Genomic DNA, 12991 nt, shown 5'->3' with positions numbered 1-12991 from the left:
ATATACTAATACTTGTTTAGAAAAATAATAGAAATTATTATTTTCAATAGAAATTTTTTTTTTGAAAGATTGTCAATAAAGACATCCTATATAATATAATTTCTTGCATCACACGTATTAGGAATCCATCAATACGACAAAAAGGACGAGGAACCACCCCCTGAACTCAAGTAATTCGAAAACGACACCGTTGTGTAGGTCCACTTCTCACCAACTTCAAGTTGGCAACAGCCGCAGTAACATCGGATCGTTTTCTCGTAGAGGTGAAGGAGCCAAACCCAATAAAAAAAACATGCTCTATAAATACTCCCCATTTGCTTTCAGATCTTTGCCACCAACCTCCTCAACCTGTTAGCCTCTTCTGAGAAAATCTACATCCATGGCGGCAACACCCTTAACCAACCCACACACCCCTCTCCTTCAGAAGACTCATCAAAGCCATGCCTTTCTCAAATCCAAAACCACCTTCCATTATGGAACCTCACCCAAGCCCTTCTTCATCTCTTGTTCATACACCATCCAGGTCGCCCTTCCCTTCAGTCCCAATCTCAAGATCGGTTTTTAATTTCGCCGCGGGTCCCGCCACCTTGCCCGAGAACGTCCTCCTCAAGGCCCAAACCGAGCTTTACAATTGGCGCGGATCTGGCATGAGCGTCATGGAAATGAGCCACCGCGGGAAGGATTTCCGTTCCATTATCGAGAAAGCGGAGGCCGATCTACGTGCGCTTCTCAACATCTCCGAAGACTACGCCGTTTTGTTCCTCCAAGGTGGGGCGACAACCCAGTTCGCTTCTGTCCCTTTGAATCTCTGTCGGCCTGATGACACCGTTGAATATCTTGTTACTGGTTCGTGGGGAGACAGGCTTTCAAAGAAGGTAAGAATACTGCAAACCCAAAGTCGTTTGGAATGGGAAATCGGAGAATTACGTGAAGGTTCCCTCGTTTGATGGGTTGGAACTAAGCCCTAATGCCAAGTATTTGCATATATGCGCCAATGAGACTATTTATGGGGTCGAGTTCAAGAACTATCCGGTTCCCGGCAATCCAAATGGGGTTCTTGTAGCTGATATGTCTTCCAATTTCTGTTCCAAGCCGGTTGATGTAACCAAGTTTGGGTTGATTTATGCCGGTGCTCAGAAGAATGTGGGTCCATCAGGGGTTTGCATCGTGATCGTGAGGAAAGATCTTATAGGAAATGGACAAGAGATTACCCCTGTGATGCTTGATTACAAGATCCACGCCGACAACAACTCTTTGTATACACACCTTGTTTCGGGATCTATATGTGGGCTGGTGTTTGAAGATCTTTTGGAGCAGGGAGGACTGAAGGAGGTTGAGAAGAAGAATGAAAGGAAAGCCGGCGTTTTGTACAGTGCCATTGATGAAAGCAAAGGGTTCTACAGGTGCCCCGTCGAGAAATCTGTGAGGTCGCTGATGAATGTTCCGTTTACTTTGGAGAAGTCCGAGTTGGAGGGCGAGTTTGAAGGAAGCTGAGAAGGAGAAGATGGTGCAGCTCAAGGGGCATAGATCGGTAGGAGGTATGCGAGCTTCCATTTACAATGCTATGCCTTTGGCTGGAGTGAGAAGCTGGTTTCTTTCATGAAGGATTTCCAGGCAAAGCATACTTGATTCATGACTCTTTTCTATATAAGTGCTATCGTTCTCTTATGTTTGTGCTCACGTTTTATATTTTTGCTTTGGTTCGATGTCGGTAGGACTTAAGTACTACTGATGATAAATTGAAAGCTATCATGTGTTCTTGTCTGGGAAAATGCTGAAAGTTCCCAAGTAGGGAAGTTTAGCAAGATTTTTGTGATAGATTGTGGACTTGATTTGCTTGTTCAATGTCACATTCAGATTCTTAGGTGCACCAATAAACCGCTTGGATTTTGATAATTATGTATTCCATTATCAATTGCACTGCATGGCTCGAATTCTAGTGTAAGTTCATATGCAAATAGGAGCAATCTCACAGGAAATTTTGGTGAGATTCAACAAATAATCAGTGGTAAGTATAACTTGGATTGCATCTGCAGCATGTTAAGTTTTGTTTTCTCATTCATCTGAAGAATTTCTATATTTATGAAAATGAAAATCTTGAGAAGGTGATCTTGGCGGAACATGATGGAGGTGCCTTAGGGTGTTTGCTCTCGAGCAATATATAAAGGGGTCAATGATGCCACCAAGTAGTAGTATATTCTTCAGTAATCTAAATGAAATCACCTTTTAAGAACTAAACCGAAGACGCGCTCCTACTATTTGAAGAACCAGCAACGGTTCCAAATATTATGTGCATGCGTAATGCTTAGTAAGCTCAACTCTAGCCCTACTTGTGATTGTGAAAGTTTGTACCTGTTTAGGAAACTCTTTCCAAGGTCAAAATTTACATGAAAATCTTAGCTCCCATCTTGCCTCTCGCCGAAAAAATCGCCTACCTGGGTCAAGACGAGGCGGCATACGAAAGGCGCCATGAGGCGCGAGTCGGGCGCTGGCGCTTGTGGTATTTTTTTCTTTCCAGTTTTTGATATATTAATAAATAATCATATTTTTATACCTAAAAAAGCCTACCCTGTTAAAAATATCCCCAATCCAAATCCCTATCTTATCTTTCTCTCCATCGCACGCACTCTCTTCACCACCTCCACCGTTCTCTTCTTCGCCGGCAGTCACAGCATTCACCACCGCCGGGCGCGCGACCAGGTAATCCCCTTCTCCTCCTCTTCTTTCTTTACCAACGACTCGCCCCTTAAGTAATCCCCTTCTTAATCGTGATCCTCTTCTTCACCGACCACGGCCTTCGCGCCAGTCACCGCCGACCAGGTACTGAACAATTTTGGGTGCTGCTGGACAAATCCAAAAATAGAACTACTGTAATAATCAGAAGATTTGAGATAAAAACACATGTCAAAATCTAATAAACTGTTCAACCCACTTGTCTCATTTGTCTCCAAGTGTATTCATGCATAACACTTTTTTCACTCAGAGCAATTGGGTTTTGATTTATTAATTATTATAATATTTTTTAAGAAAATCTTTGATTTTGCCGACAATATCTCATGCATATCACTTTTGTCTATTTGATCAATTAATTATTATAATATATATAGATCATTCGTACCAGAATTACATACTCTAAGGGTACGAAATGTAAGATTATCAGTGAAAATATAAGATTATCAGGAAATAAAATTACTGTGAATGTTGTATTTTGTGTTTGGTTGACTTAGCAAGAATATAAGATTATCGTATTTGGTTAAAGGAATAAAAGATTATTGAAATGTATATTTGACCAAATTATCTTTATTATATATTTGTATTGAAAAATATTTATATATTTTCTTTAAAAAATTTAAATTCATAATATTTATATAATTTTTTTACAAAATTAAAAATATAAAAAAAGTTTAATGAATGAGTAAAATTTTATATGAAATTGAGGGATTAAAATTTTATTTTAATCTTTGAATTTAATATAAAATTTTAATTATATATTTTTTTAAATCTAAAATAATTTAATGATAAATTTATAATTTAACCTTCGTAGAATTTTTATCGACACAAAAAGAATATTTTTTTAAAAAGATAAAAATTTAAGGGCATTTTAGTCCAAAACGTCGGTAATCTAACAATACCTAAGGAAATGGAGGTAATGACATTCCTGGTAATATATCCCAAAAAATCTACTATTGATAATCTTTCATTATCGAGAATGAGATTTCTGGAGTAACCAAACGGGAAAATGTAGATTTCATTCTCAGGGAAATGTAGATTTCATTCTCAGGAAAATGTAGATTTCATTCTCATGAAAATCTCACATTCCCCCATCCAAACATCCCTAACTGTTAAAGTGTTAAATAACACTGTTAAAGTGTTAAATAAAAAATGGACCAAATATGTGTTGTTTGATTCATGCCATACTTTAACTGTTAAACAAAAAATGACCGAATGTGTTCTGTTTTTTCATTCATATTTTGTTTTGTATTATGTATGTAGAACTAAATAAAAAAATGGATTTTTTTTATTCATGTCATGTTTCTTCTATTTAAACAATGTTTCTTTATGTTAGTTTGTGCGTTATTAATTGTTAGTTAATACTTGATAGTATAATAATATTGAATATTTTGATCTTTAAAGAATTATAATATTATTTATCATGTTATTTTGAGTACAAAATATAATTTATATTTGATATATGTCGTATAATATAAACAGTGCGCCTCATATATAAAAGTCGTACGTTTGCACTTTGTACCTAGGCTCCAGGTATCTTTTTCGTCTCGGTGTTCCTTGCACCTTAGAAAACTAAGGCTCCTATGCGAACTTGATGCTTTACGTTAAGATCAATAAACCAGAACAATGTAACAGAAACAAGAAGCACAAACAAGCTTTTTGGGTCTGAAGACTTCGTTCTTCGGGAATGTAGATCTTGATTGTGAGAGTTTCAGCAGAGAAGGTCTAACTATCGTTTCGGATCTCGACCATCCACAAAACAAAGAAAAATCAATAGTCGATGTCTTGCCCGACACCAAATTTCACATTAATTAGTAATTTTTTCAAAGCACTTGAATACTAATGTTTTTCTTTTCCATTAGAGATATGTTTAATTTTTGTAAATTAGCCGACAAATTCACATTCTGAAGGCTGTATGCTACCGTTAAACTTCAAGTAAATCATATCATCATCTTATAAATATTCGTACATAAAAGAAAGGAAACATGGTTATGTCTGTATTCGATCACTGCTCTGCCAATTATTTTTCTATTTCTTTCGACTCTGCCAATGATTCTCTTCCCTTTCAATTACTGTCTTGCTTTTCTTCGCTTAAAGTGAAGGCCAGAACAACTGACGAACCGAGCTCAATAACCAAGACTCTTCTCTCCATTCCTATAACCCGACCCAATGGCCCGAAGATCCATGCCCATTCTCCGACAACTCCGGAACTTCCCATCTTCTATTCTCACACCCACTCGATCCGTCACCTACATGCCCGCCCTGGCGACGGTGCGCCACGAGCCGTCACCTTGATCCCCGGTGACGGGATCGGTCCTTTGGTGACGGGCGCGGTGGAGCAAGTGATGCACGCGATGCACGCGCCTGTGTATTTCGAGCGATACGAGGTTCACGGCGACATGAATCGCGTGCCGGAAGAAGTGATCCAGTCAATTAAGAAGAACAAGGTTTGTCTAAAAGGAGGATTGGTTACGCCGATGGGAGGAGGTGTGAGCTCGCTTAACGTCCAGCTAAGAAGAGAGCTCGATTTGTACGCTTCGCTCGTCAATTGCTTCAATTTGCCTGGCTTGCCTACAAGGCACCAGGATGTTGATATCGTGGTGATCAGAGAGAACACTGAGGGCGAGTATTCTGGCCTCGAACACGAGGTCGTCCCTGGAGTCGTCGAGAGCCTTAAGGTAATCCGTTTTACTCCACCCTTTACTCTTATGCTGCTAATTCTGAACAACAATTTAGACATGTTTTATTTCATTTTGTGTATGTCTCATACTACTTGATTGCTAGTTGATAACAAAGTTCTGCTCGGAGCGGATTGCAAAATATGCATTCGAATACGCTTATTTGAACAATAGAAAGAAAGTGACTGCTGTGCATAAAGCCAACATTATGAAGCTCGCTGATGGGTTGTTCTTGGAATCATGCCGAGAAGTTGCTACCAAGTATCTAGGGATTAAGTACAATGAAATCATTGTGGACAATTGCTGTATGCAGCTTGTTTCCAAGCCTGAGCAATTTGATGTCATGGTATTCATTCATATCCTTTTCCCTCTATGCTGTTAGTTGGAGAATTTTGTATCACCGCTTGAATTCAGAATTTCGTAAACAAATAGTGTGAAAAATTATATGAGGATGATTTGATATGGTAAGAAACCATAATAATTTGGTAGGAAATAGGTGATCATTGTTCAACTCTCTAACTTTCTTATCACTTTATTTTATTCTTCTTGTGATCAATAATACTCTGGTTGATGTTGGCTACTTTATTCTTTTAGGTAACGCCCAATCTTTATGGCAATTTAGTTGCGAATACAAGCTGCTGGTATTGCAGGCGGCACTGGTGTTATGCCTGGAGGTACATCCTTGACACCTGAGTTGATAATCTTTGTCATATTTTCTTCTGTTTCTTAAATATTTGTTACCCCGACTTGTTTTGGGATGAGCTACATCATATTGTTGAAGTTTATTAACATTTGATGCGATTCACGCTTTATCTTGATCAAAAGTAAAAAGGCGGTGATCTGAAACCATTAAAAATCAAATATTTCATGCCCACCAATTTTTCAATAATGTTGATATTGTTTGTATGCTTATGTTTGTAAACCATGTAATGACGATGGGTATTTGCCATAAGAGGAATTTCAAAGCATGTAACCTGCTCTCCGTTTTAGTACTCTTATTTCCTTGAATAGTTTTCAACTCTAAACATGTGGGCATTACATTGAAAGCCAAGTGAATTGTCACTCCACTTTATTCAGATTTTGCTATGGTGTCGCAAGTTGTAGTATAGTGTTGGAATCTCTCTGATCCATACATGTATGATTAAAATCATGTTCGTTTATTGGGGTTGCCGTTTTTGCAGGGAACGTCGGGGCTGATTATGCTGTTTTTGAGCAAGGGGCTTCTCTGCAGGAAATGTTGGCAATGAGAAGCTGCTGGAACAGAAGAAAGCAAACCCAGTGGCCCTGCTTCTTTCATCTGCTATGATGTTGAGACATCTGCAGTTTCCCTCATTTGCCGATCGATTGGAAACTGCTGTGAAACTGGTCATATCGGATGGCAAATACCGTACAAAGGACCTTGGAGGAAGCAGCACTACTGAAGAAGTCGTCAATGCGGTCATAGCTGCATTAGACTGAGTAAGAAGATAATTGATGAAGTTTAGGTTTTCGAATTTCTGTTGTTGTGAGAATTACTACCTGCAAATTATGACCAGGTAACGGATCCCGGAAAAATCTTTTGCTTCCATCGAACTCTTGAAATATTCATGAAACTTGCAGTTAACAGCCAAGAATACCATAATAGAAGATATGGTTGCTTTTGATACCTGGGGGTAGGACAACAATACAGTCTACTCGGATTGGAATGTCGACTGATAGTACAAAAATGATCCCCTTTCAGCCACCTTATATTTGAATAAATTTGTGGGCTTGTTAACTTTAACCAGTTTCTGATTTCTCATCTTCTGCAGCCTTTGTGTATTATATATTTAGTAAACTTACAATGTTTTCCTCGATTTCGATTTCTTTTTTCTTTTTTGGAACAAGGGATAAGGGGAGGGTTTGTTCAAACTTTGAACTTAATACCTGGTATTTGACATCTTACTAGGGGCTTCGTGGATTATTGCATTTCAGTTTCTAATTCAAATTATTCTGAAGATGTTTCTGTAATTTATTAGCACATTGTCTCTAGAGGTTTTAGACTCCTAAACAAAACCGGGTGAGTGGATTAATTACCTTGGAGGTCCTATATTATGTGATTGATTCTATTTGACCACTTAAGAAAATATTTGCCAATTGAGTCACAAAATACTGTTAATGGAGTTGCTGGTATGATAATTAAATAAAATTGTATAAAGCACATTTGGTTTTAATTTATACATTTTATCAATTTAATTTTGATTTTAATTAAAAGGAATTCAATAAATTTGTATATAATCATATATATATATATATATATATATATATATATATATATATATATATATATATATTCATTTTCAATTTCAATTTCTTAATAAATATACTTCAATACGTATGTAGAAGTATGTTTATATACAAATATAAAAAACTGGAAATATTAATTAGGTTAAAATACTTAATTGAATGATTATATATATGTAATTATAAAAGTAAGAAGTAGAATATACAAGTAATGAGCATCAAATGTGTTATTATACAAGTTTATTTAAGGTAGGTCGTTTCATTGAAACCAAATTAAAAGTATACTGACCTAAGAAAAAAATTAATTTGGTGATCAAAATTGAAAACGATCCTGTAATTTAGTGACTTATATGATAGTTTACCCATTTGGATGACACATAGGTTTTGTGGTGAAATAAATGATCTCACACTCTCTCATGCCAAATTCTAGGCCTAGCTAGCCCTTATTTTTTTTGTTTATTTATTAGTTTATAATGGCATAGGTAGTGTAGGTGAAGGCGTGAGTGAGTATTTGGTTTGTTTTGTGGGGTTATCATTTCGCATAAGGTTACATAACCTAGACGTGGTGAAACAGCAACACTACTGGGGAAGTAAAGAACGCTGGCCAACACTGGTTTTTTCTGGTAATCGGATCGCTGAATCGGTCAATGTAACTCGCTCGAAGAGACAGCAGTCATGGCCATTGGTGGTTGGGTTAACTCGTGGATGGGATTCGAATCAAGGTGATAGACAAGCACAGGTGCTAGTACAAGAGAGTGTAGAACCGTCATCTCCCTTTTCGATGACGATGACGATGACGAGCAGAGTTGGAAACCGATTCAGGGCAGCGTTGCAGTTTGCTTATATAGATCCTTTGTTTTCCTTGATGGAGATTGGATACCTTCATCTGCTTTTAGAGTTCGACTTCCCCAAGTGGCTATGGAGATTGGAGAATGGCTAAACTCACGATATAATGCTTTGGAAATAAATAATTCATGAAATAACGTTCTCCCAAGATTAATTGATGAAGTAGGGTGAATTGCACAGTTGGCCGTAGGTCGCCATGCCTTCCGAGCGACCTACGACGTGGCTTCCGACGAGGATCGTGACGAGGATCGTGTCGTGCATGGGACATGCACAACCCAACCATAGGTCGCCAAGCACTCCAAGCGACCTACAAGGTCGCCATGCACTCCCAGTGACCTTGTAGGTCGCCAAGCAATCCCGGCGACCTACCGGCGACCAAGATGGTAGGTCGCCATGCACGCCGGTGTCCAACGTTGGGCCATGCAGGATAGGTAGCCATACAATCTTCTCCACTTGCAGCTGCTCAGGAGAACCTATTCCTCCTGCTCCTCGCGTGATTCCTCTTACATCTGCTCAGGAGACTCATGCATGCAGCTGTAATAGCTGTATATTGCAGCATGATTTGAGCTGCAAGTGTCATAGCTTCGTGCCCTAGCTTCTAGCCATAGCTGCCCTCATGCCATAGCTTCGAGACTGTTCACTCTTGTTATCATAGCTGTATTGGTGCAGCATAAAATCAGCTGTTGCATGCAGTAATTAGTGTTGTATTATTGCAGCGTTCAACGATTGAAAAATTTACAGCCTTCAACGTGAATTATACAACTCAAATTGATTGCAGCTTACCAACCGTTGAAAGATCATTATATATTGGATATGAGGGGTTTAGGGTAGAATCATAAGAAAGAAAGAAAATTTGGCGAGAGAAAGGAAATGAAAGGAAAAGAAGAAGAAGAGGAAATGGAGATAAAGGCTCAAACATCGTTTGTGAGGTAATTTTTAATTGTTTAATTTAGTTTATTAATATGAAATTATGAAATAATTAGTTTGTTAGTTTAGGGTTTAGGATAAAACAGAAATTTAGTTAATTAGTTTGTTAGTATAATTATTAGTTGTTAGTTTAAGTTATATTATATTAATTTGTTAGTTTAAGTTATATATTAGATTATATAAAAAATTAGTTAATTAGTTTCTTAGTTTAAGTTATTAAATGTAAAAAATATTTAATTAATTTGTTAGTGTGTTTAAACGTATATTAGGTTGTTTGTTAAAGTTTAAGTTAAAATATTAAAAAAGTTAATTAGTGCTTAATTAGTTTGTTAGTTTGTTATTTTAACTAAATTATATTATAATAAAGAAATAGTTTATTAGTTTAAGTTATATTATAATATATTAGATTATATAAATTTAATTTTTTTAATTTATTGTTGTTTAAAGAAATAATTTTTTTACACGTACAGAGCATTATTCCACAACATTTTTCCACGTACATATTGATTCGAAGAAAGAAACAATAAAGGAAAGGAAAGGAAAGGAAATGAGCAACAACTTTTTCACGATTGTCCATTATAATGGACAGATTATGGAAAATGAGATCGGAGTAGTTTTTCAGTCTGAAAAACCAATAAATATGATGTTCAAAAAAGACATCACATTTATAGAAATGAAGCATAAGATAGAAAGAAAAATTCGAGTTGCAGTTGATGGTTTGAGGTATAGGTTTATGATATGCCCCAACCCAGTCAAATATGCTGCAGTTCCACTTGAAGAAGATGATGATATTGGAACCATGGTTCGATTACATGAGTCAACCAATATAGCAGTTATTGAGTTATTTGTTGATGTGCATAACATATGTGATGTTCCTGGGTCATCAAGAGGCGTGGCTCAAAATCCATCTGAAATGACTTTATATAGTCAGTTTGAGGAGCCGACATACAGGTTCCCGAACAGTTTTATGCCACTATTGGAAAGTGTAAATGAAGTCGGGGGGACATCTTCAACAGAAGAGTGTGAGACGAGAAACATACCGGAATTAGTTGTTGATATTGACGCTAAAAATCGATGGGGAGAAATTCATGATGATTCAAGCGAAGATGAAGAAACCGAAGAACCCGTTTTGGGCGGCGACGAAAATATTTTTGGTGGAGGTGCAATTGATGAAGTTCCGGCACCGTATGAAGCTACTCCTCACATGTACGAGATAGACTATGATGCGATGAGGGCACCTGAATTCCCAGACATGCCACATTTACCTCCATACCAAATGACTGTATCATTCGATAATTCTGGTGAATTTTCAGTTGGGGTGCAATTCAAAGGAAAAAATGAAGCTACCCTGGTGATTAAAGAGTACTGCATAAAATGCCATGTTGATATCCATGTTGCAGAGTCCAACCAGAAAACCCTATACGCGAAGTGTGTAAAATATGGCCTAGAGTGCAAGTGGAAGATCAGAGTGTCGAAAAATCAAAGGCACGATGTTTGGGTCATCACGAGGTATAATGGTCCGCACACGTGTTTGCGAAACTTCATCGAACAAGACCACCGACTATTGGACTCCGATGTAATATGTGAATACGTGAAGGCGATGGTTGAAAATGATCCAAGGATATCTCTTGTTCAGTGTTAGCTGCATCTATTCGAAGCCAATTTGGATATCAAGTAAAATATGGCAAGGTGTGGAATGCGAAGATGAAGGCAATGAAGCTGACGTATGGAGATTGGGATACATCGTACAATGAGCTACCACATTTGCTACAAGCAATGAAGCGATTTATCCCATGAACCATAGTGAAGTCTCAAACCATGCCCGCATATGACGAAGAAGGTCAACTTCTGCCAGGGAAGAAAATATTTCATAGACTATTTTGGGCATTCAAGGCATGTATTGAAGGATTTCCATTTTGTAAACGTATGATCCAAGTAGATGGTACGTGGTTGTATGGTCAATATAGGCATGTACTTTTGATGGCAGTTGCTCAAGATGGTGAGCGAAATATCTTCCCAATTGCATTCGCCATTGTTGAGGGGGAGACAACAGAGGCTTGGGATTTCTTTCTGATCAATCTACGTCAATATGTCGTTCGTGAAGATGGAGTTTGCTTGATATCCGATAGAGGAACGGGTATTTTGGCGGCAATTGAACGACCAGGAAGTCGTTGGATACCTCCGTATGCATATCCGACATTTTGTATCCGTCATATTGGCAAGAATAGTATCGACCAATTTCATAACGCACACATTCGTAGCGAGATAGTCAGCATGGGTAAGTTTTATTTTCAATATTTGTGCATTTTTTACATGGTTTTTTTAATTGTGGTTTAACACAGTATATTATGAAACAGGATACGAACTACGTCGACCAAATTTTGACAAGAGATTGGAGAATTTGAAGGTATTTTACGATGATCAGCGTGTTTGGAAGTGGGCTTCAAAAATACCGCGGGAAAATGGTCACAAGCATACGATGAAGGTCGGAGATACGGACATATGACCACAAACCTTGCTGAGGCCATTAATTCTGTACTAAAAGGTACACGCCATCTCCCAATTGCGAGTGTGATGAAAGAGACGTACTTTAGATTGGCTAAAGTTTGGTCGGACAAAGGCAAAGAAATAGAGAGTCTTATAAATAGAGGTAAAACTTGGGCTCCTACAGTGGTGGAATCAATGGAAGCAAATGAGCGATTGGCAACATCAATGGTTGTTCATAATTTCGACCGAGTTGGTCATACTTTTGTCGTGTCGTGCATACGCCATAACGTCGGAGGAGAAGACCAAACATTTAGAGTTGATTTACGACAGAAATGGTGTGATTGTGGTCATTTTCAGGCATGGAAATATCCATGTGCTCATGCAGTCGCTGCATGTATGTATGCTGGTCTAAGCGCATACACTTATGTTGATGAGTGCTTTCACTTACGTAGGATATTAAATGTCTACAGCTATGCGTTCAGACAGATACCAAATGAATCATATTGGCTCAGAAAAGATCATGACGAATGGCTGCCAAATCCAATGCTTCGCAGAAGTCCAAAGGGTCGACCTGAGTTCACTCGTATTCATACCAGTATGGATTTCCATGCTAGAGAGAGAGGTCAAACAAAGAGATGCGGATTATGTAGGGGTGAAGGCCATTCAAAAAACAATTGTCCTAATTTACCAAGATATATGCCTCATCATTAGTAATGATATATGTATTTCTATGAATTTCTATGTATTTATAAGATTTAGTAATGATTAGTAATGATGAAATTATTATTAATATTTAATGATTTAATAGTAATTTGATAGTAATGATTAGTAATAATGAAATTATTATTAATTTTTAATGATTTGATAGTAATGATTTAGTAATGATTAGTAATAATGAAATTATTAATTTTAATGATTTGATAGTAATGATTTAGTAATGATTAGTAATAATGAAATTATTATTAATTTTTAATGATTTGATAGTAATGATTAGTAATAATGAAATTATTATTAATATTTAATGATTTGATATTAATGATTTAGTAATGATTAGTAATAAT

At 37.2% G+C, this 12991-nt stretch overlaps 2 pseudogenes; both read left to right on the top strand.

Annotated features, from left to right (window-relative positions):
• Positions 1–282: 282 nt before the first annotated feature.
• On the top strand, positions 283–1856 carry LOC120138068 (annotated as a pseudogene).
• Positions 1857–4799: 2943 nt separating this feature from the next.
• Positions 4800–7100, top strand: LOC120138249 (annotated as a pseudogene).
• The last annotated feature ends 5891 nt before the right edge of the window (positions 7101–12991 follow it).

This window comes from Hibiscus syriacus, unplaced genomic scaffold (assembly GCF_006381635.1).
Source record: "Hibiscus syriacus cultivar Baekdansim isolate YM2019G1 unplaced genomic scaffold, ASM638163v2 tig00110678_pilon, whole genome shotgun sequence".
Lineage (NCBI taxonomy): Eukaryota > Viridiplantae > Streptophyta > Magnoliopsida > Malvales > Malvaceae > Hibiscus > Hibiscus syriacus.
The sequence above is the reverse complement of the archived record's forward strand: the minus strand, read 5'-3'. Positions and strand labels throughout refer to the sequence as shown.